Raw genomic sequence first — 25,655 nt, 5'->3', positions numbered from 1 at the left:
ATTTAGATGCCTGCAATCAAGACTGATTATATAACATTCACAGACTAGAAAGGGAAATAAGAATTTCTAACACAGTGCCCTGAAACAACACTGTGAGTGAGCTGGTGGTCTTAGATAAATGAAGGGGAAGACAATTTGGTAAATACTGATCAAATATAATGCCCTAAAGAAAGTGTACTGGGCTTCACCTTATAATAGAATTGATTTGTCCTGAAGAAGCAATGTCATAAATGGAGGTATATTTGAAATACTTCGGTCGGCACTAGATCAGACAGCAGTAGAACTTAAAAGAAAATAGGAACATCACTTCTATTATTAGTTTTATGAGAATAAGTAACTTGGATTTCCAAACAACTGGTTTTTAAATTAACTCTGGAATATAACATGCTCAGAAGATGGGAACTGATCTATACAAATTGCTGAACCATAAAAGCAGAATTATTAGTATCATAAGAGAGTCATGAACAAAGACACATGGGAGTTCAGAAGAAGAATAAGACATCATTTTGACGAGGAGTATCCAAGAAAGCTTTAGGGTAAAAGTGAGCTGAATCTTAATGTATAAAATAGAAACCAAAGGGGAAACAGGCTGAAAGCCTGAAATTAAATTTCCTACAATCTCCATCTCTCATTTGTTTGTTTAATCCTCATCTTATTTGACTTCAATGGCATCTTGGTTTCTGAAGGATCTTTGTGTACCTTTTCTATATACAGATACATGCTTTACCTTAGAGTCATAAGAAGTATCAACCCCAAAATGAAGTTAAAAGGAAATATGGGACGTGGCATCCTGTCCTTTAAATTGGGAATACAACATTTTTAGCAGATAAGAGTATTTGAGCATGCTAAGGAACTTCTAAACTTTGTAAACTTCATTTAAAAAATTTGCATTTAGAAACAACAATTAAAAACCATTAAGTTTATTTTATAAGTCATAACATATTTATACTAGATAATAGTTTTAAGTGGTGAGCCAACAGATCAAATATCTTAGCAAGCATAGGAATTATTTATTTCAAAGAATTATAATTTTAAGATTAGACACACACTGTGAAGCTGCAATGAAAAAAGGTACTTGGTAGAGAATTTTATCAAAAAGTATGAGAGATGAATGATTATATTAGAGAGAGGATATGTAAGGTAACAAAGCTGTGTTAATAGCAAAGTTTTGTTGGAAGGTAGTGAAAATTGATAACCTGCAGTTGTTTAACAGAGATTAGACAGTTAAAATTTTGTTAATCTATTTGCTAATTTGTTTTCTCACTTTATTCCCTCATTAACAATAAATAGCTTTGTAGCTCCAGAAGAACCAAAATAAAGTATATAGGCGAGACCACTGCCAAGGGCTAATAATTTCATGGCAGCAGCAGCTAAATTCAATCAACATTTAAATCTTATAGGCATCTGCTGCTCCAGATCAAAACATTAACCCATTGTTAGATTTCTCACATACTCATGACTAACACCATCTATAATTCAGAACTGAAAAATAAATCTGTCATTGACAGATTTTTTCCTAGTTGTTCCACTGTTTTGAGTGTGTTGTAATTTTATTTATAAAAGAAAAAAAAACAACTCAGTCTTAGTATATTTTATAAGAGGAATATCAAGTGAATATAATATAATGTTTGAATATTTCATCCACCCAAACCAATATTTGTTGAGTGCCAACTACATATCAGGCATTTTATCAGGGTGCTACAACCCTAGGAAGAAAAGGAGTTAAGATGTGTTGTAGACTTACCTTGTGTTAGCCACTGTATGTGTTTTCAGACACAGTCCTTGGCCTCAAGAAGCTCAAAACCTAATTAGAAAAATAGAAATAAAAATTATTTAAAAAAAATACTTCAAACACTAAGTTGTCTTCAACATATCATATTTTCACCATTCTTTTTTTTTTTAGGGGGGATTGAGACAGAGGAGAAAAAACAAGAGGGTTAATGAGAAGCTGGTATCAATTTTATGTCATACAATCTTTAACTGAAAGAGTGAAATACCAACTCAATATGGAATGTTCTTTTGTCCACATGATGGAAAGCAAAGGATATTGAACATTCCTTACAATTCTGAATTGGGATTATAATGTCTAACATAAAATGGTTAAATTAGCTTCTTACAACATCTATTTCATCAAGTCTAATGAATGTCATAGCTTGTTGCTTCCTGAAATTACATAATACTTTCAAATTTCCCATCCTCTGGTCTTTGTGGAGCTGGATGCTGCCAAAGTTCTTAAGGGGATCACTTAAACCATAGCAGCCAAGATAAAGCAAATCCTTGTCTCCCTATTGATCCTGGGACTAACTCACATGGAAGAATTCTAAATCTTATCAGAATTACATTTATGGAAAATAATCTCATTATTAATTTTTCAAAACTCATACTCTGAAACATGTAAAAAAGCACTTTGTCTTAATTCCTTAACAGAATTTAGAATATCTTAATTATTCCTGTTTGTTTTTAGAATTATTTCCTTCTGTCCAGACAACCTTCTTCTCAACTCTTTTTCACACGTTCAACTCTTGTTTCTCCTTCAATTCCCAGGGAAGTTGTCATCTCATGCAGAAAGCCTTCCTTGACATCGTGCTTCCTCCAAGTTTCACTTCAATGTATTTTTTAGATGCTCCAACAGCTCTGTGTACTTCCTTATCACGTTACCTTGTGTCACAGAAACTGGCTAGTTGTTTAGAAAACTGTTTGCCTTTTCCTCTTGTTACAGAGCCGGGCTATGTTCTTTCAGATAGATGTGAGATGTGACTGAATTCTTCACAAGGGAATACAGCCAAATATAAATCATGCCACAATCAGTCGTGGCCTTAAAACATCTCATACATGATCCTTTATTCTGTGTTCCTATCTGCAGGCAGAATCCCTGAGGACCTACAGAAGAAAGATCCCTAAGAAGGAAAGAGCCTTGTCCTTCAGTCACATCTTTTAGGATCACCTCTCACCTCCGCTAATAAAGTCTATTCACACTAAAAGTGTTACAAAAATGACTATCCATCACCTGGCCCTGACTAGAAACATCTACTGGCACTGGAGTTTCAGGTAAATGAGAATCAAACTTTGGTTCTTTTTTTACTGAAGTTTAGTTGATATACAATGTTATATAAGTTATAGGTGTACAATGTAGTGATTCACAATTTTTAAAGGTTAGATTCCATTCATAGTTATTATGGAATATTGGCTATATTCCTGTGTTGTACAATATCTCCTTGTAGCTTATTTTATACTTAATAGTTTGTACCTCTTAATCCCCTACCCCTATAGTGTCCCTCTCCCACTTCCTCTCCCCACTGGTAAACACTAATTTGTTCTCTATATCTGTGAGTCTATTTCTTTTTTGCTATCTGCATTAGTTTGTTGTAGTTTTTAGATTTCACATATAAAGTGATATCATGCAGTATTTGTCTTTCTCTGTCTGACTTATTCCACTCAGCATAATACCTTCAAAGTCCATCCCTGTTGTTGCAAATGGCAAAATTTCCTTCTTTTTTATGATTGAGTAGTAGTCCATTGTGTGTGTGTGTGTGTGTGTGTGTGTGTATACCACATCTTAACAAATAACTTAAAATGTTATATGGAAACACAAAAGACCCAAAATGGCCAAGACAAAATTGAGAAAGAAGACAGAGCTGAAGGAATCATGTTCCCTGACTTCAGACTATACTACAAAGCTATAGTCCTCAAAACAGTATGGTACTTGCACACAAACAGATCGATGGAACCGAATAGAGAGCTCAGAAATACATGCACACACTATGGTCAATTAATCTATGACAAAGGAGGCAAGAATATAAAATGGAGAAAAGACAGTCTCTTCAATAAATGGTGTTCGGAAAACTGGACAGCTACATGTAAAAGAAAAAAAATAGAACATTCTCTAATGCCATATACAGAAACAAACTCAAAATGGATTAAAGATGTAAATGTAAGACAAGATGTTATAAAAATTTACAGGAAAACATAGGCAGAACACTCTGACATAAATCACAGAAAAAAAATTTTTTTTGATCTCTCTCCTAAAGCAAAGGAAATAAAAGCAAAAATAAACAAACGGGACCTAATTAAACTTAAAAGCTTTTTGCATATCAAAGGAAACCACTGACAAATGAATAGACAACCTACTGAATGGGAGAAAATATTTGCAAATGATACGATCGAAAAGTGGTTAATAGCCAAAATATAGAAACAGCTCATACAATTCAACATCAAAAAATAAAAACAAACAAACCAAAACCCTGATCAAAAAAGAGGGCAAAAGACTGGAATAGACATTTTTCCAAAAGAGGACATGCAGATACCCAACAGGCACATGAAAAGATGCTCAACATCAATAATCATCAGGGAAATGCAATCAAAACCACAATGAGATATCATCTCACACCTGTCAGATCGGCTGCTATCAAAAAGAACACAAGTGGGACTTCCCTGGTGGTCCAGTGGTTAGGACTCTGCCTTTCCACTGCAGCGGGCACAGGTTTGATCCCTGGTCAGGGAACCAAGATCCCACAAGCCACGCAGTACTGCCAAAAAAAAAAAAAAATCTGTTGGTGGGAATGTAAATTGGTGCAGCCACTGTGGAAAACAGTATGAAGGCTTCTCAAAAGACTAAAAATAGAAGTAACTGTCACCCAGCAATTCTAATCAAAAGTGTATAACCAAAAGAAACAAAAACAATAATTCAAAAAGATATATGCACCCCAATGTACATAACAGCATTATTTACAATTGTCAAGATATGGAAGCAACCTAAATGTTCATCAACAGATGGATAAATTTTAGTTCTCTGAGCGATTAAAATGGTGGGTATTACAGCACTTAGCCTACAAAGACTGTGATTATTTAATCTGTTTGACCTCCCCCATTGGATTATAAGCTATAGTACTCCCACAGAAACTGGTTTTGTTTTGTTCTAGGTTGCAGCTGGAACATAGTATATGGCACATGATGACCATCTCTCTCTATTTTTTTAATAACTTCAATTTTATATGATAAAATGTACCATGAAGATTTCATAGGAAATATTATTGCAAATACAGTTTTCCCTTTGGGCGTGGGGGGATGCAAGGCTTCTTTTGGCACAGTCTTCAAAGTACCTTTTGGTAAAAACCTTAAAGGTAGAATCTGATTTTGCTTTGGAGTTCAAAGCAAGTGACAACATTGAAACATTTTTTGCAAAACTGCTTTTGTAGGCTTCTATTTGCAGTTTTGGGTAGAATGGTGAGAGCATTTGCAAAACGTTAGTCAGAAATAACAGACTCAAAAACTCCCTACTGTAGTTGCAGTGATTTGGAATGTCCTTCAAACTGCCACTGGGGATTTATCGCCAATGGAGAGAAAATGAAAGATAATTTTCTTTCTTTTTCAAAACAATAACCAATCACAGCACCCAAGACCTTCTGCTCTTCTCATAGTACAATGAAATAGCTTTTGAATTTCAGACAAAAATAGACACACCTGACAAGCAATATCAAGCCTTAGTCAGCAAGCAACCATGTACTTATTGCCAACCCATCTCTTTCTCACCTTTCTTCTGCAGCTAAAAACACTATATACACTGACTCCTTTCGGGAAGCCACCTGTTTGAGGCCACTTCCCAAAGGGCTCTCCATAAATTTCACCCATCTGTCTCTTTACTATTGTCCACTTACAGGTTAAATTTAGTCCTGTTTGGCAGAACCTAACTTTCAGACGCATACTTCCTTTACTTTCAGCCCTGTTTAAGTGAGGAAAATATAGAGATGGTCAGATCTCCCTGCTTCTTTTCTGAAGAATTAAGAGGAAGCTTTTCCTGCTAGACATGCAACTGCATTGCCTTTTAACCTGAAGTAAAAATCCTCAGGCACTATTCTGCAACTCACTTAGATTATTGCTTAACGGCACTGTTAGGCTATATTTTATGATAGCTTTAATACATTTGTAGTTCACTCACATCAATGTTAATATATCATTTACCTTGGTAAAGCACTTGTCTCTTGAGTGTCAGGCAAATGCATCATTGGATCTGCCAACTGAAGCCATTTCTTAGGGATTTTATAGACATGAATGCAACTCTTCTTCTTCTCAGACCACTCCAAAGCTACCTTTCCTTTCTGACTACAAATATCAACCTAATCACCAGTTGATCTAGTAGAGGAGACAACAGAAAGTATGTAACGCCAGCCCAGAATAGAAAACATTCAATTCTTTCTAAGTCATGCTTCATGTTTAGGTCAACTGAATTTCCTACATGTGGCCAAAGTGCAAATTATTAAGTCTCAATTTTGTTTCTTTTCTGAAGACTAAGGATAAGATGGATCATAAATTCCTCTAAGTGGGAGAAAATGGATTTTTGGCAGTTGATTTCACCAAGTAAGCACACCCTCCAGCTCACAGAACATGCCTGATACGGGTGAGAGGATGAAGCACACAAGAAGAGAACTGGTGTAAAGGCATGGGTTCTTTAATCTCTATGCTCTCTGCCAAAGTTCTAACTAATTGTTGCAGCTGAGGAAGCTGTAAGAGCTAAAGTCAATAACTTTCAATAGCAGAACTGTCCATGGTGAGGTATAATCTCGGCTGATATACTTTTAGTAGTTACAGATGTTCACTGGAAATTGTTCTAAGAACTTCTGAAGGTTTCCATTTACTTTGGACATAACCCCAGTTTTTTGTTCCCCCCACAGAAATAAGAAACATCTCATAAATAGCCTTTCCTCTAGTGTGTTTCACATTGGAAGAATATCATCTTTTATTTTTTAAACAGAGTTAGCTAAAGTCAAATCATGTTATTTTACATTCTGACACATAAAAAAATACTTTGGATTTCCTCACTGTAATTTTTATCTTTGCTATATGGCATCCCTTCTGTTATAATGTGAAAATTCCAAGTTTCATTAATGACTCATGACTCTATCTTATGTAATAGGCATATTTTAATTAAAATACTTCAAACTTTAAAAAGGCATTTTAACAGAAAGATGGAGTTGAATTTATATGCTCTTTTTACAACTCTATTTAAATTTTCAAAAAGTTTACTTCATATGAAGATGTTTTCTTCTGTCAACTCTATCCTAAAACACCAAAAAAATCCTGATTATCAAAATAGCATGCCATTTTAAAACAGTTCCTACATTAGCACAAGTAGCTGTGACCCTTTAAAGTGGTTTAAAATTACATATTAAAGAGATTTCAATTGGAGTTTTCATTCACTTTTATTTGGAATCGCTTGCACATGTTTTTCTTTAGTCCCATTTTTCATGGATTCAAGTTTGTATTAGATAAGCAATACTAGGTAAGCAAACAGCCAGAAAAAAAATAAAATTTGAAATACCTAAAGGTAACTGTTCAAAATTATCAAATTTGTTTTTTCACATGCAGACTGTAGAATAGAAAATCAGTTTAGATCAGGAAGAGAGTATGTTTTAAAGTTTTGTTTTGTCAAACATGTCAGACACCCTAAGTAACATATTTTTGACCTTTCCTCCTCTCCTTCTCTTTTTTATTTTGTTCCCTTTCTACTGTAAATATTTAGTAGATTGAGTGATTTGGAACTTTGTTAATTGAACAGAAAAATCCTACCTTAAACCACATTGCAATTAACATAGAAACTTAGGAAAAATATTCTACAATAAAGAAGGTTACTGGAGTATAAGATTTTCATAACACATATGGCAGGATATACAAACTGGGATAACAAATGTGCATCTCATCACTAAAGAATGAGAGGTTTTTTTTTTCTTTTTTAACATCTTTATTGGAGTATGACTGCTTTACAATGGTGTGTTAATTTCTGCTTTATAACAAAGTGAATCAGTTATACATACCACATATGTTCCCATATCTCTTCCCTCTTGCGTCTCCCTCCCTCCCACCCTCCCTATCCCACCCCTCTAGGTGGTCACAAACCACCGAGCTAATCTCGCTGTGCTATGCAGTTGCTTCCCACTAGCTATCTATTTTATGTTTGGTAGTGTATATATGTCCATGCCACTCTCTCACTTTGTCACAGCTTACCTTTCCCCCTCCCCATATCCTCAAGTCCATTCTCTAGTAGGTCTGTGTCTTTATTCCCGTTTTACCCCTAGGTTTTACATGACCTTTTTTTTTTTTTCTTAGATTCCATATATATGTGTTCACATACAGTATTTTTTTTCCTCTTTCTGACTTACTTCACTCTGTATGACAGACTCTAGGTCCATCCACCTCACTACAAATATCTCAATTTTGTTTCTTTTTATTGCTGAGTAATATTCCATTGTATATATGTGCCACATCTTCTTTATCCATTCATCCGATGATGGACACTTAGGTTGCTTCCATGTCCTGGCTATTGTAAATAGAGCTGCAACGAACATTTTGGGACATGACTCTTTTTGAATTATGGTTTTCTCAGTGTATATGCCCAGTAGTGGGATTGCTGGGTTGTATGGTAGTTCTGTTTTTAGTTTTTTTAGGAACCTCCATACTGTTCTCCATAGTGGCTGTATCAATTTACATTCCCACCAACAGTGCAAGAGTGTTCCCTTTTCTCCACACCCTCTCCAGCATTTATTATTTCTAGATTTTTTGATGATGGCCATTCTGACTGGTGTGAGATGATATCTCATTGTAGTTTTGATTTGCATTTCTCTAATGATTAATGATGTTGAGCATTCTTTCATGTGTTTGTTGGTAATCTGTATATCTTCTTTGGAGAAATGTCTATTTAGGTCTTCTGCCCATTTTTGGATTGGGTTGTTTGTTTTTTTAATATTGAGCTGCATGAGCTGTTTATATTTTTGGAGATTAATCCTTTGTCCATTGATTCGTTTGCAAATATTTTCTCCCATTCTGAGGGTTGTCTTTTCATCTTGTTTGTAGTTTCCTTTGCTGTGCAAAAACTTTTAAGCTTCATTAGATCCCGTTTGTTTATTTTTGTTTTTATTTCCATTACTCTAGGAGGTGGATCAAAAAAGATCTTTCTGTGATTTATGTCAAAGAGTGTTCTTCCTACGTTTTCCTCTAAGAGTTTTATAGTGTCCAGTCTTAACATTTATGTCTCTAATCCATTTTGAATTTATTTTTGTGTATGGTGTTAGGGAGTGTTCTAATTTCATTCTTTTACATGTAGCTGTCCAGTTTTCCCAGCACCACTTATTGAAGAGGCTGTCTTTTCTCCACTGTATATTCTTGCCTCCTTTATCAAAGATAAGGTGACCATATGTGCATGGGTTTATGTCTGGGCTTTCTATCCTGTTCCATTGATCTATATTTCTGTTTTTGTGCCAGTACCATACTGTCTTGATTACTGTAGCTTTGTAGTATAGTCTGAAGTCAGGGAGACTGATTCCTCCAGCTCCAGTTCTCAAGATTGCTTTGGTTAAGAATGAGAGTTTTTTTGACTGTGCGTTTCCACATGGTCTCTTTAAAAAAACACGCAGGAGTTTTTGAAAGCCCAAGTACTTTCTAAATTATTATTTTTTAACTCAAGGTACAGTGCACTTATAGAAAAGTGCATAAGGAATGAATCATACAAAAGCTAACACCAGGTAAACACCACCTGGCTCAAAATATAGAACATTTCTACGGCTACAGCAACCTCATGCTCCCTCACAATCCCATTTCCCCCTCTTCATCAAAGGTAAACAAACATTATCTTGATTTCTAACCCTATAGTTTAGAGCTGCCTTGAACATTATATAAATATAATCATATATTACATATTGCTTTGTGTCTGGCTTCTTTATTCACCATTATGCTCATTGGTTTCATTCATGTTGCAATTTGTCAAAAATCATTTGAATGTACCACACTTTCTATATCCATTCTATTGTTATTGAACATTGGGTCATTTCTAGTTTAGAGCAATTATAATTAATGCTGCAATAAACATCCTTGTAAAATATTTCTTGGTACACATGTTGTATATAATGAGGAGTGGAACTGCTGGATCATCTGGTACATACATGTTCAACTTCAGTAGATAATGCCAAACTGTTTCCCAAAGTGGATGTAGCAATTATACTCCCCTGAAATACATGTATGTGTTCCTGTTGTATCACGTCTTTGCCAATACCTGGTAGGGGTACTTGCTTTGAATGTCTAGGTTAGATCAGTGAAAGAGGAGAGAGAGAATGAAGGCTTGAGGTGGAAGCAGGAAGGCTCCTGACCCAGAGTCTAGTTGACTAGTAGGAGAACAATGATTGTTCTGTGAGTGGTGAAGATTTGAACGTCACTGCCAAGGATTTTTCTTTGAAGTCGGAGAATCCATGAAGTGTTGGTGAGCCAAGTGAAAAGCATGGTATTCTGTAGAATTATGAGGGTGCAAATTAATCTGGCAATGGAATTTTGGTGCATAATAAATTGTGTGTGTAGGGGAGGGAGGGCTTGAGTCCTTTCACAGGCAAATAGACAAATCCAATACATAAAATAGGAAGAGTCTACGTAGGAGAATCATTAGAAATATCTAGAGTGGTAGATTAAGGATGAAAAATATCACAAGAGTAAAAGTTTGCTACGAAGAACTACTTTATATCATTCTATCCTGAACAACATCTTATTCTTCTTGTGATCAATTTTGAACACAGTGTGTCTCAGAAGGGATGGGAAAACAATTCCACTATTTTCTGATATGGGAATTTCCCATCAGTGCTTACTGAACTGTTTTAGTAAGTGATTGCTTTATAAGGTAATTATTTTATAATTATCCTATAAAGCCTACTTTAAAAAATGTCCTCTAGAGCCAGAAACAATCATACAATTTTATAGTTGGAAGAGGTCTTGGACAACATCTAATTAAACCTTCTCATTTCACAGATGAGGAGGTATAGATGCACAGTTGCCCAGTTACTTGATCAGGCTAAGGCACTAGTTAATGCAAATGCAGAAGAATCCAGGCCTTTTGACCTAGAAGATAATCATCATAAATTCACTTTATTAAAGCAACACTGAAAAATGTCTTTCTTGATTTTCCTTACCTGGCCTATTTCTACACATCTATCAGAACTCACCAGAGTTCATCTACTTTAAGACCTTTTGATCTCCTCTTTACTTTCATCTACTTTAAGATCTCTGATCTCCTCACTCTTTAAGTCTGAGTTACATGTCTTACTATGTCTTAAATGACATTTTATAACGACTTCTATTCTGAAATTATCTATATACTTATCTCTTTGCCCAATATATTGAGGAACCAGAAGGTAGGGACTGCTTTTTTCTCTGCTTAGGCCTTGGCATTTTGCAAAAACTTAATGTACAACAGTACTTGTTAAATATTTGTAGAATGAGTTAAATGTGTCAAAATTTGGTCCATAATCATTTTGGTATGTACGTAGGTAGAGATGAAATATGTGACTTTACCCATCATGTTAGTCTTTTGGGCTGTTCATTGATACTTCTATTTCTCTTCTTTTCAGGCACATGGTAGAAATGTAGTTCCTTATACCTTTGAAATTAGTGTGGCTCTGTTATTTGAGCAGAAGGAACACATGTCACTTCCATGTAGAAGCCTTTAATAGTTATCAATTTGCTCTTCCCTCCCTCCAGCTTCAATGATCTTGGAGACTGAGTGAGGAAAACAATCCTTAACCAACCCATAATAGACATGTAGGATGATAGAGAAGTAATCTCTATTGTTTTAAATCAACAGGATTTTAGAGTTGCTACTGCAGTATAACCTAGCATGCCCTGGCTTAATTGTAATGAGATGAGACTGGGGACTCCGGGAGAGAGTGAGTCTTTGTATGTGGGAGGGACATGAACCATCGGCGGCCAAAGGGTGGACTGCGGTAGACAGTTTCTAAAATGGATCTTGAAGATCTCCATCTCCCGGCATTTGTGTGCTGTGTAAGTCCCTCTCCTTTGAATGTGAGTTAGACCTAAGATTTGTTTCTACAAAAAAAAAAAAAAAAAAAAAAAAAAACAGCAAAAGTGATAGGATGTTGCTTATGAAATTAGATTTTTAAAAGACTGTGGCTTCCTTCTTGATCATCCCTCTGACTTTTTCTTTCTTGGAGCCTTTGGTCTGGAGAAAGTGAGCTGCCATGTGGTGAGTAAACCTATTGAAAAACCTACATGGCAAGGGATTAACGTCACTGGTTTATATCAGGGAAGTGTGTAAGGTTTGTAAACAGTCAATGAATGAGCTTGAAAGTGGATCTCCTGTGCTTTGCCAAAATCATGTTAGTATACTTGGAAGTGGATCATCTTCCATTTGGGCCTTGAAATGACCCCAGTCCTGGCTGATACCTTGACTGCAATCTTGTGAGAGATCCTGAGTCAGAGGCACCCAGCTATACAACCCTAATTCATAACTCACAGAAACTATGAGATAATGAAAACTTGTTGTTTCAAACTGCTATGTTTTGGGATAATCTGCTACCCCGCAAGAGATAACTAACACATTTTGTGAGTAATTCCCTGTGTAAATATGTTGTAACAATAGAGCAGACACATTCACTTCATGTCAGACATGCCTGATGATGACTATATCTGAAGTTAAATGTACTCTTTTAATTCTTTATTTATTGAAGCATTGTAATATAGTTATAGCCCATTGGTGGATATAGGAACCCAAAGCCATATAAGAAGCAAATTCATACTTTAGTTATTTGAATCAGTTAATGATATCAAAACTTTATAGAAATGAACAAGGATTTCTGAATCTAAGTAATGGTGATCAGTATTTAGCATACTAGGAAGTCAGGTATTTTGGACCCCTTTGATTTTCCCAGATAACATGATTTGTACATTAAGGAGAAGCATGGGTTACATTAGACCATTTTCCTGTAGCTCCAATATAAGCTGACATTTACATAAATAGCTATCCCAATTCTTGTATTGCTTCTGAAAAATTTATCAAAATATGGTCAAAAGAGTGAAAGGACGGTATGAGATGAGGGCTCTCAAGCTATTTTGAGTCATCTGACTCTAAAAATGAGGGCATGACACCTACACGTTTTCCCATAGCTGTTCAATATCAGGAATCCAGGACAGGGTCTGTTCAGTAAATCAGAGAGTTAATGTTAAATTCTATATAGCAAAGATGAAAAAAATAAGCTGTAAGAAAAAAATTACAAAGTATGTGGGAGAAAGCAAGACAGCAGGTCTCACAGGAAAAAATAAACTCTTATGCTGAAAAATTTTTTGCTAGCAACCTTAGGACAATACAATAAGGCTTGAGCCCCACAGAGGGACGCTGCTTAGCTATTAAGCTAACAAGAGACTTGGAAGACAGGTATTCTAGCTATTAAAAGGTTTTTCATAGGTGAGTACAATTGTTTTCACATGTTTGAAATCTACCCTGTTTCAATTCCACCAGGCATTCCTGATGAATACTGCATTTTCCACGGAAGCAACCATTTATAATTTCCTTTTATTCTTGTTTGTTACTACAAAAGACTCGGTCTCAGGGGGCTTTGATTAAGATGAGACAAAGAATGAAACAAGTAAGAGTCTGTTAAATGTCTGTCTGAAACCAGAGCTGCACCACTAAATATGAAAGACTCTTCAAAACCAATAATAAAATAATCACCCTTTTTGCAAGACTGATAAGAAAACAAAGGCGAGATGTACATTTGGGGAAACTAATTTACACTGTAGGAGGAAAGAGGAGGAAGAAGAGCAATGACAGAAAATCAACTGTTAATAAATATCAGAGAGTGCCGAGAAATCACAAGATAAGCTGTAGCATATGTTCCTCCAGCTAGAATATGGCAATCATTTCTCTGAGAAGAGAAGCTCATAGGCTCCCCCACCCCCTCCAACAGGCAATCATTTTGCATTTTACATTATTTGAAAAGAGCTTGATTATTTTCCTTTGAAAGAAACCGGACTGATTCACATTTACCTGTCAACAGAATGTTCTATTCCTCTGTTTTGCCTGTCTATTTAAAGGCATATGACCTGACTATGAAATCCCATAGACAAATAGTTCGTCAGATGTAAATAAATAATAGTGAGTGACCAGCTCATGTTTTTATGTGGTTTTTTTTGGCTAAATTATAATCCATAGCCTGATAAATATGACTGATAATTGCAGTAATATGTTGAGATAATGAATATTGCTTTATTCAAGGTCAGATACAATCTTTAAAAATCATATCCAGAGGGAAAAGTTCCACATGAAAATGATAATTATGTTATTTGAAGTCTAGTTTAAAAGGAGCAACATAATATATAATCTCTTCTGGCTTTGTAAACCTGTATATTTAAACGTTGCTCTATCAAGAAGGGATCGACAAGAGAAATGTGTAAAGACAAACAAGAAGTGGGCAGCTTGTCAACTGACTTATATGGGTTTGATTTTATTTATTGAAGTAGGGTTCCAGGATCCAGTGCCTTAGTGAGACAGTGGTTCTAGAAGCATTTATGTAGCATTTCTAAATATTATACATATATTGCATATTATTGAAGGGGGATAGGGAACAAAATCCTTCACTGAGCATCTAAAAACTTGGGTTCTAGTATGAGTTCTGCAGCTTATCAAATAGGTATCTTCAGTAAATCAGCGAAACATTTTTAGCTTTAGTTTTCTCATTGCACCAAATGAAAGATATGAAAGATATAAATAAATCAATAACATTATCAAGGATCAATCTAACACAATGAACCTTATGTATCACAATTATACTACATATGTATATATAATATCTATGTATTTGTATATGTGTATGTGTGCATATAGGTGTATATATGTATGTGTATGTGTATATATATATACACACACACACACACACACACACACACATACACCGACTTCTCAAATAAACGTATCATTAGGCTGTCATTGTGACAGCACTCAAAGCTATGAAAACTTTACCAAAATTCTGAGATAAGGAAAGATAATTCACACTGAAGCTCAATTTCACAATGCTACTCAAGTAATTCACAAAGACATTCAGTTTAAAGTTTGGTTTTGCAAAATGAATCGGAATATTCTGTGTGTGGAATGCAAAGATGATCCTTTGAAAATGGAAGATCTTTGGGTGATTGGAGCTCAGTGTCCATTATCAATAAACTATCAAATTCAACCTAACTACAGGCCTACAGGAAGGCCTATTCCTACCAGGCCAACAGGAAGACGTATTTCTAGATTACACAAGAATTATGGCAGCCTCTGTTTCAGTATGTTCCTCAGCAAGTTGATATTAATATGAACTTTCGCGGTCTTCAGGTTTTTTATTAAAATATTGTTTTGTTTTGTTTTCCTCAGTTCATCACACAGCTTAAGATCTTTCCTCTGAATGGAGCATTCACCTCCTTCAAAGAGTCTGTAGCATTGTTGCTTTTAGCCAGATATTAGCAGTTTTCCTTAATCATAAACATTATTTAAATGCAAAAAAAAAAAATGTGTGCACACAAAGATAAATTTTTTACATAGACTATAGATTTTTCACAATGCTGAGGAACTGAAAGAGCTATAGGCTGTCAAGGGCAAGAAAGAATAAATTACCTAAAACGTAGTGCTGGAAGCAGAATTGTGGGTAGGTCATAGATTCATCATGACTAATTAAGTAGAAATGTTTCATAAATGCTGATGTTTAGAAATTGTGAGAAAAACATTTTATGCAATCTGAAATTCCATCCTGTACCTAAATTATTTTGGGAAATTATAAGGAAAAATGTTCTACAGTTTGTAGGATAGTTCATGGGATCGAAAGTTGGGGAGGCCAGGAGTTCAGCCCATGTTTGGCCACTTGGCAGCTCTGAGATTTTGGGTGAGGATTTAACATACCTGAACTTTCACTTTCTCATGTGGAAAATAAGATAATGGTCTACCTTAACATCTGCATGGCATTGTATGGTAAAAATCACATGCAATCAGAAAGCTGAATAATTGCTACCACCAACAGTTTAAGGTTTCTTCCTACTGCCTGGGACACAGAGTGAAATTATATCAAACAGTCATGACCCTGATCAAGTGTGAACTTTTGATTCCATCCATCACCCATCTAACCGATCATTCAATATTTATTAAGCACCACTGTAGGCAAGTCACTGGTTGAACTAGAAAATTCAAAAATGAAAAATGTAATATCTCTGCCCTCAAGTGCCCTATAGTTTAATGGAGAAGCTTATCTCTTAATACACCAATGTTGTGTTCTTATGCACTTTCTTCTATAAAGCAGTGATTAAGCACATTGGCTCTGAAGTCAGGTCTAGGATTCTAATCCCAACTTTTTAAAGGTGGTGCCGTCTTAAGCAAGTATATTTATTTCTCTAAGCCTTATTTTCTTTACTGGCAAACGTGTACTAAAATAGTACTTAATTCATTGGACTGTTGTGAATATTAAATTAAATCACGCACATGAAGCATTTAGTGTCGTGCCTGGCATATAATATGTGCTCAATAAAAAAATATTAACTATATTTATTAGCACTTTTTCTTACTCTGATCCTCGTATGCTTCCTCCTAGGAAAGAGAAAACCAACACCTCCTATCTAGGAGCCAGCCTGCTCCCATCATTCAGTCCTTGGGGTCCACCTGGTCCCCACAGCTAAGTCTCAGAATTCTCCTGTTGAACATAAATATTTTCAGAGCACATCAACATCAGACAGTTTCACTCTTTGGCCATGGTGGAGCTGGACAAAAACAAGGCCACTCCATTATCATGTCTGAAAATAGATAAAAACCTGAACATTGTGAAAAGTAAAAAACGATCAAACATCCCTCATCCTGGCTCATATGAGTGACTGGACTGTTGCTTCTTTTCCAGTAATAGATTTTGTTTGTTTTTTCCTCCTTCTAGGTAAGATAAAGATACCCAGTTGTAGAGTTACTGGCAGCATTTCATGAAGAGCGAAGCCCCATTTCCTTATACTCTCCTCAAAAGCATTTAACACAGCCAAAATCCTATCACCCTCTTACTGAAGTTCCCTGTAACTCTCCATGGTATATGGTCTCCAAGGCTGCAACAAGCAATAAGTCCAGCTCTTCAACTACAGGTGTGTCCCTGGAGGTCACCGGCTGGACTGACGGCACACCTGTGTACCATCTCTCTTGCCTCCACATGTCATTATTTTTCTACCCTGTTGCACAAGTCTTTCATTATACTTTGACTTCCTTTTCCTGATAACCACTCCTTTCATGTTAAATGGTTACTGAAAGAAAGAATGTTCCTTTTCTGTGTATCTAATTGTTATGGTTCTTCTTTTTTATAGCCCCAGTCCTGGCTATGGAAAAATTACCTCAGGAAAAAATTGGCTCACCCTTGGGCTTCCCTGGTGGCGCAGTGGTTGAGAGTCCGCCTGCCGATGCAGGGGACACGGGTTCGTGCCCTGGTCCGGGAAGATCCCACATGCTGCGGAGCGGCTGGGCCTGTGAGCCATGGCGGCTGAGCCTGCGCGTCCGGAGCCTGTGCTCCGCAATGGGAGGGGCCACAACAGCGAGAGGCCCGTGTACCGCAAAAAAAAAAAAAAAAAAAAAAAAAAAAAAAATTGGCTCACCCTTTTGTCAGACAAGGAGATTACACAGCATCAAGATTTCTGACACTGATATCTCTTAAAACTCAGGCAAGGACTAATCTAGGGAAAGAATAATTTTGACTGGGTGTTGAGCAGTGAAAGAACATAGGAAGACTGCTAGGAATTCTGACTTTCTACAAGGGAGTAAAAGCATGCATATAGTTTGGCTCATACTTTTAGTTATAAATCTTGTTTTTCTTATATTTACTTGAGTTCAGTTATTATTTTAATTTCACTTAGATCTGTGGCTTTGTATTTCTTTAATCTTTCATAGTTTCCAGTGGGTGATTTTGGGACTATAAATACACTTGCTATTAACTGGGTTGAAAACATGCATCATAAAATCGAAGCAAACTTAAAATGTAAATTTTGTTCATTCTTCTACTCTACCCTAAGTATCCAATTAAAATTTCACTGGAAATTAGCTCTCCTGTGGGGAGTTTGTAGCCCTTTGTCAGATAGGTTTAAATCATTTTTTTCTGTTGATTTTTCCTTTATCCATTTAGTAAACAGGAAACCACTTAGAAGTTAAAGATGTTTTAGGATAAACAAAGCTGCTGGTAGACACATGAGATGTGGAAGCATACCACTTTAGTTTTCTCTTGCTCTGAATAAAGTCAGTCTTGCGAATTTTAGGTAATATCTTCTCCATAAATATTTTTAGTAACTCAAGTTGGAATGCCTAAGATTTTATATTTCAATGGGATAGTGTTACTGAGGGAAATGGGCCCAAATGCAAACATATGGAGTCAGTTTTAACCTAAACTTAAATTCCTACATGTTCTAAAATAAAAATGAACTGGACAGAAACCTTATTATTCCACTGGCTGAGGGTGTCTAGAAGCAGTGTCTTGTCTTAATGAAAAGCATCTGATTTTCACCTCTGGATAGATGGCTATACAGTATAGCTTCAAAAGACTGGCGGTAGTGGAGCGGACTCCTTAATTGGTCCCTACCTGAATTCCATTATGTGAGGTCGGCCTTTGATTCTAAGGTCAGGCCTCTGGCTTCCAAATTCATCATAGTTTGGGTGTTTTTTAGAGAACTTCTCAGTCACAAAAGGATGACACAACTCATGATTAATTATGTATATAACACCAAAGATATCCATTGGACAGCAGATTAAGTGTTATCTAGAAGGTACAGATTGAAAGTTGGTTAAGACCTGAAGGGCTTCACTGACAATGAGTGCAAAAGGAAACACAATCTCATCGTTCTAGGTAAGAAGACAAAGAAGAGGGGATGGTTGGCTGTTGTATCTAGAGTACTTTGCAATATACATAAAACTAAGCTGATCCCTCAAGGAAGGATTCTGGGTGCTGTGCACATATTACTGCTGGGATAGGAATTGACTTTAGAAAACAAAGAAGACCTTTTAAGCACATTCCCTTTTTCAGGGACCTAGTACAAAACTAGGAAAGGTGAATGTAAACGAGTTAAATGGCATTTGAAAAAAAAATATTTCAGAAATATGCCAAGACTAAAGAATTCCCAAACGTTTAAGCTATGCAGGTCAACTTCTTCTTTTTTTTAAAAATAAATTTATTTATTTTATTTATTTCTGGCTGCTTTGGTTCTTCATTGCTATGTGCTGCTTTCTCTAGTTGCAGTGAGCAGGTGCTGCTATTCGTTGTGGTGCGCGGGTTTCTCATTGCGGTAGCTTCTCTTGTTGCGGCGCACAGGTTCTAGGCGCGCGGGTTTCAGTAGTTGGCGTACATGGGCTCAGTAGTTGTGTCTTGCAGGCTCTAGAGCGCAGCCTCGGTAGTTGTGGCGCACGGGCTTAGTTGCTCCACGGCATGTGGGATCTTCCTGGACCAGGGCTTGAAACCGTGTCCCCTGCATTGGCAGGCGGATTCTTAACCACTGAGCCACCAGGGAAGCCCAGGTCAACTTCTTAAGAAAAGGTAAAACAATTTAAAATGTAACATAAGGTCTCAAAAATAATTTTATGAAAACAGATTATAAAGTAGTTTATATACATACAATACATTTATAGGTATGTATGTATGTATTTCTAATCCTAGTGATAAACCTGAATGGCCCTGCTGTGGTCACTGGACTTGGCATTAGAAACTTGCATTCTGATTCCAGCTCTCCTCTTTTTTGCAGTGTGGTCTAGCAAGTCTTTGAACTTCTGACTGAAAATTGGCAATACCTATTTACCTACACAAGGTTGTTATCGGTCCAGTGGTGGGCACAAGATCTGATGACCTAATTAGATCAAAGGGGCAGTTTAACAGGCCACGGTTGAGGAACAGTTTTGACCATCACTGCTTGTGAGCAACGAAGTGAGTGGTCCTTCTATCTGGCAGCTATCTTGGGACTAGGAGGGAGGAAACTTGGCAAAAAAGCCGAGGTGAGGAAGAGGATAGAAGGGAGGAATCACTGTGAATTTGAGCAGAAACCATGATATCCTACACGGGGAGTCTTTCTGATCTCTGGACTTTTTGTTACATAAAACGAAATATTTCCTTATCACTTAATCTAGTATGAATATAATCCACTTTATTGGTAGTTTCTCCTTATGTTTCCAAAATGAGCACTCTCTCTCCTCTTTATCTGGATCAAGCAAGTATTCAATCTCTGAGAATGAAGACAGTCTATACTTGTTAGATCCATTTATGAGTTAAGCACTAGTTGATATTTTACATATGTAATCTTATTTAACTTTACAGTCCCCTCACTTTACAGATAAGGGAACCAAAGGCAAAGTTAGTGAAATGATTTGACTAAGGTACACGGGATTCCAACCCAAACTGTCTGGTTACAGATCTCTCTCTCTCTTTTTTTTTTTTTTTTTTTTTTCCATTATACCACTGTGCAAAGCGATTGTAAATCTTTATTAAAGATATCCCTATTTGGTAGAGGTCTGCTGAAAATTGATTCTTTAAAAGGTATCAATATATACCCTGGATAATCACTAATGCTTTTGCAGTGAATAAAATAATGGCTGGATAGTGGTGGCAGTTCCCTTACCCTTCTAACCAAAAACTGCAAAAAGCTTCAGAACAAAGAAATTATCAATGTCTGCATAAAACCATCATAGATTACATTCCCCTATGTGGTTTCCCTCTCTATTGTAGAAATTCTTTCTGAATTCAAAAGAAGCTATTATTAAAAAGCTAATCTCCTCTTACATGAAGAACAGTATATGCTGCAAATATCTCAAAATATGTACTAAACATGGTTTCACTGAAGGGTTAGAATAGCAGGACTATTATCAAGACATAAGGGAAAAAGAATAGAAACCTCTGAATAATATAAGAGAATTCTTATTATGAAAAGTGGCTCATCTAACTACAAACAGTGACATCTTCAAGAAAGCATTCTTCTCTTTTTGTAAACAACATATAAAATTGTCAGATTTTACCACATATGTCAGAAGCAAGAGGAAAACTAAAATAAATGTTGAAAATAGGGAGCATTAAAAAGCAATGCTGAGCTGAGTAGAAGGAAACAGGAAAATAGGAAATGGAAAGAAACTCTTGTGTTAGCATTTGGTGTCAAGGTCCTTCCTATTTTTATCATAGTGAAGAAAAGCATGGAATATGTTTGTCTAGACAACTTATATTTGGTAAAGGTGAGCACAGCAAGCTGCAAAATCAATAATTCTACTGATTCTAAGTTTATTTTGCTCAGTTGTCTTAAGAATAATGCAAATATTAACTAGTATGTCTTTAAGTAGTAAGGCAATAGTATAGAAAACCCAGTGGTGAATAGAGTACAATGTTGGAGGCTTTGTGATTTAAAAAAAAAACAAAAAAGCACTGATTTGTTTTCATAGGATTATGATTAGGCCTAGATGTCAAACTTCTCTAAGAGACTTATAAAAAAATCTTTCCAATAAAAGCAATTTAAAAATGTCTTATGATGTTAACAATGCATTTAAAAGGTGAAAATAACGTTCTATAGACAGCAAAATACTATACAAAATAATTCTGACTAATTTAATTTAAATAAACTGATTATTTGGATTAATTTTGAGGTGATAATCATAGCACAGTTCTTAAATTATTTTAAGGATAGTCACCAAATTTTTACTCAACATCAACTTGTAGAAAACACAGGTCTGGGAGCTGTGGCACAGAGCAAAAAGACGATAATGAGGAACAGTCTACCTTCAAGGACTTTGTTGAGTATGAAACACAAAAAGAAGCAGAATGTGTTGAATGCACTGTGAGAGACATACACAAATTTTTGGTGGATTCTGGTGCAAAAGGTGCTCATTTTCAATTGGAAGGTGAGAAAAGGCCCCATGTTAGTGATGGCATCTGGATGAACTTGGATAGTGTGCTGCAGAAGGACATGCAGATGTTGGGAACATGCTAGCAGAGAGACCAGGGCTCAGAAATCCCAGTTTTCCAGCAAGAGTAATTAATATTGGTGGAATCTCTTCACTCTACTGAATTTGTACTCTATTGCAACACAGATCTTATTGTTTGATCCATTGCTCTCTTCCATTTCTACAGATTATTGACAAGGTTTGATGTAAGCTGGTTAGACATTAATTATATGCTTCCCTTTAACACCCCTATGTATTTAAAAGCTTTCCATTTTCTTCTGGACATCTTTAGTATTGGGTAGAAGAGATTAAAGCTATCCCTAAGAGCTGTTTTTTCAGTCTTCTACTACTGTTAAACCAAGATGAAAATTTTTCTTAATACAAAATTCCCCAAAGGAAACTATCACAAGTTACTAAATCCAGACTTTGAAGAAGCCACATTATATCAGATCCAAGTTTGATCAACAGTCTCCTCTTTTATCAGAATCCTGTCTAATTGCGGAGGAAAGACTGGTATATCATTAGCTGTTGCCTTGAGACTTCAGTCTTACAGGTGTGAAGTAGCAGCATGACGGACATGTGTATAGAGGCAATATGCTCCAAAAAGTGATTATCTGAACTGCAGCCCATATCATGACCTTCTCAGAAAGACAGGAACAGTTAGCACAGAGCACAACTGCACACACAGGGACTTTATGGCCCCTCTGGTCTTGACCTTTGAAGACTGGCTTTCTTACCTCTATTTAATTGAGTCCTTTTCTGACTCTTCTTTCACGTGCCCCTTAAATTTTGATGTTTCTTCACATCTCCCATCTTCATCCTCCTCTTGAGACCTAGACATCTGTTTCTAGCTGCCTACCTGCCATCTCAATCTAGAAACAACAATCATACTAACAGCTATGAGCTACTGAGAACATACTATGTGCCTGGGCACTTAAGGTATTTCATCCAGTTTAAGACTTCAAAGACTTCTGAAAAATCAGATTTTTTTTCTCTTTTATCTGAAACTTAGAAAGGCTCGGTCATGCGCTCAAGGTCACACAGCTGGTATATGGTAAAACTTGGATGTGAGTCTATTCTAAAACCTGATCCACTGAAACCCATGCATTTTCCATTACGCTTTACCATACCTCCCATAGGAATTTCAATGTCTCTCTGTTTTTCACATCATTACCATCTATTGATTCTCTCAAACTAGAAAACTTGAAATTATTTCTTCTTATCCCTCTATAAGTCATTCACTCAGTCTCTTAAATATCATTTTAATCCTCCTCTCGATCTCACTGTTACACTCAGGTTCTTATTCCATCTTTCCTGAGCTAATATGAAAGCCTTTCAGCCATTTTTCCTATCCTCAAACTTTCCTCCCTTTAATCCATTCTCTCCATCTCTGCCACAGTCATATTCCCCAAAGTATCCAAATTGGATTACAGGTAATTTACACTTTCTTTTTTGCATGCTTTATTATTATTATTATTTTTTCAGTTTCTGATGTATCAAGTACGTGTTTTTACAAACTCAAACAAATTATGCTTTAAAACACAGAAGAAGGGCTTCCCTGGTGGCGCAGTGGTTGAGAGTCCGCCTGCCGATGCAGGGGACAGGGGTTCGTGCTCCAGTCCGGGAGGATCCTACATGCCACGGAGCGGCTGGGCCTGTGAGCCATGGCCGCTGAGCCTGCGTGTCCGGAGCCTGTGTTCCGCAGCGGGAGAGGCCACAACAGTGAGAGGCCCGTGTACCGCAACAAAACAAAACAAAACACATAGAAGAAAGTCCTTCAATTTTTACATAGAAGAAAATGACTGTTTCAGAGAAGTGCTCTAGAAAGATTAATTTGGCAGTAGAGTAAAAGAGGGATTGGAAAAAGAAGAAAATGAAGCTATAGAACCTAGCTTTCTCTGTTCAGTCAACTCTTCGTCTTTACAGTGTGGATAAAGACAGGGACGATATGTCTCTGATTTGGGGAGCAGATTAAATTGGGAAAGCTGAGAATTTTGTCCTGAGCGATCCAGTGCCTTTCTAGGTCAACTCAGATTAATACTGGTTGCATTACTGCTAAAATTAATGCTGTACACCAGGGAACAGATGTGAGTTTATCATGCGAGTTCAAGAATTGGGACTTCTGATTTCTAATACAGCCTGATACCCTCTTTAGCTTTGCGGAATTGAGTTGGTAAATCTGCTTTGCAGAAATGTGGTTAGTAAATATGCACAGGCCCTGTTTCATTAGTTAATATGCCTGATGCTTCCAGTGACCACATTTTTCACTGCAAGCATGTCTCTCTATAAACAGTTACTATATTTTTTCCTCTTTCTTTGGAGTTCCCTTAATTATCATCACAAAATCAAATTCATAAATTTATTGATAGTGCTAATATGCTATTAAAACTTTGTCAGCTAGTTTAATCCATTTATGTTTGGACAAAGCCTAGCTTAGACACTTTAGAAAGTTTCCGGACTTCCCTGGTGGTGTAGTGGTTAAGAATCCACCTGCCAATGCAGGGGACACGGGTTTGATCCCTGGTCCGGGAAGATCCCACTTGCCATGGAGCAACTAAGCCCGTTCTCCACAACTGCTGAGCCTGCGCTCTAGAGCCCGCAAGCCACAACTACTGAGCCCGTGTGCCACAACTACTAAAGCCCACATGCCTAGAGCCTGTGCTCCGCAACAAGAGAAGCCACCGCAATGAGAAGCCCGCACACCGCAACGAAGAGTAGTCCCTGCTCGCTGCAAGTAGAGAAAAGCCCATGCACAGTAACAAAGAACCAATGCAGCCAAAATAAATAAATAAATAAATAAAATTTAAAATAAATAGTTTCCTCACTTCTAAGCATTATTGGGAACTCAAGTTCTGTAGGCAATACCCACAAACCCCTTTATTCCAGTTATAGAGTAGGTACACCCTACATAGATCTGGCTCAATTTTGATAAAATGTACAGATGAATTGTTTAGATTGTACATATTTATGCAAGACATTGCAATCAAATATTAAATCAGCCAATTAGAAGGCGGTTCTAAATTGATGGCTTTGAAAAGTTGGAAAAAGTGTAAACAGTCAATGTACTTTTGGCCCTGTTGCAGCTTCGTGAACATGGATTTGGACATGGATTACCTGGAAACTGTGCCTATATATATATACATACATGTATATATTTATATATATGAAGAACCAAAAAAACTTCAAGAACCATTATTATTATAAAACAATATACAGAACTAGGAATTTCAGCGTTCATAAGATGACTAATTGTTCTTGGAGGAGCATGTTAGGATATACACCCTGAAGTATCCGTGACATTTAATAAAAGGTGAAGTGTGTGGCTATTACAGAATGTAAATTAATTCAGAGTAGCTTTGCAGATCTCTAGGGGTGGTAATTTAGTCTAATGGGAACTTAATAACTCATATTAAACACATTACTAACCTGATGCTTTGCTTACAGTAAATTAGAACCAGTGAAATTATAAATCACTTATTAAAGAAAAGAAGAGTATCTTCTTGAATTGAATTTGAATCTTCTCTTAAGTAAGAAACAGCAGGTAGGAAGAATTCTTGTTGTTTCCAAATGAATTCCAATCAAGTTTCATATTCATGTTAGAACGCTAAGTAAACATGTCTAATTCAGACAACTGAAACCAGTGCCTCTCATGTAATCACATAATACTGTAAATATCAACTAGGTTCTTTACCAGTTCATATTGAACTATACACTGATCTCCCTCCTCTTGATGAGTGGGGATCATGTGTGTAATTCTAAGTACTTAGTGATACATTGCTTAGGATTCATGCTCAGTTACTTCTAATAATGACAATAAAAATAATAATGATGATGATGATGATTACGGTACAAGAAAATCTATAAAGGTATTCCAAAATTTAGATTCTGTACAAAACATCATTCCATAGAATTCTATAAAACAAAGCATCATTAAGAGATTTTTCTT

General features: G+C 36.3%; 1 protein-coding gene across 1 annotated transcript in view; it reads right to left on the bottom strand.

Annotated features, from left to right (window-relative positions):
- The window catches only part of PTPRD (protein tyrosine phosphatase receptor type D), a 2,130,336-nt gene that overhangs the window by 808,089 nt on the left and 1,296,592 nt on the right, over positions 1 to 25,655 (bottom strand). Inside the window, exon 9 of the mRNA XM_073806125.1 lies at positions 1,745 to 1,804. The gene's annotated coding sequence lies outside the window, so the exon portion shown is untranslated. The remainder of the gene's footprint in view (positions 1 to 1,744; positions 1,805 to 25,655) is intronic.

This window comes from Tursiops truncatus, chromosome 6, assembly GCF_011762595.2.
Source record: "Tursiops truncatus isolate mTurTru1 chromosome 6, mTurTru1.mat.Y, whole genome shotgun sequence".
Taxonomy (NCBI): Eukaryota; Metazoa; Chordata; class Mammalia; order Artiodactyla; family Delphinidae; genus Tursiops; species Tursiops truncatus.
This window is presented reverse-complemented; position numbering and strand designations above follow the sequence as displayed.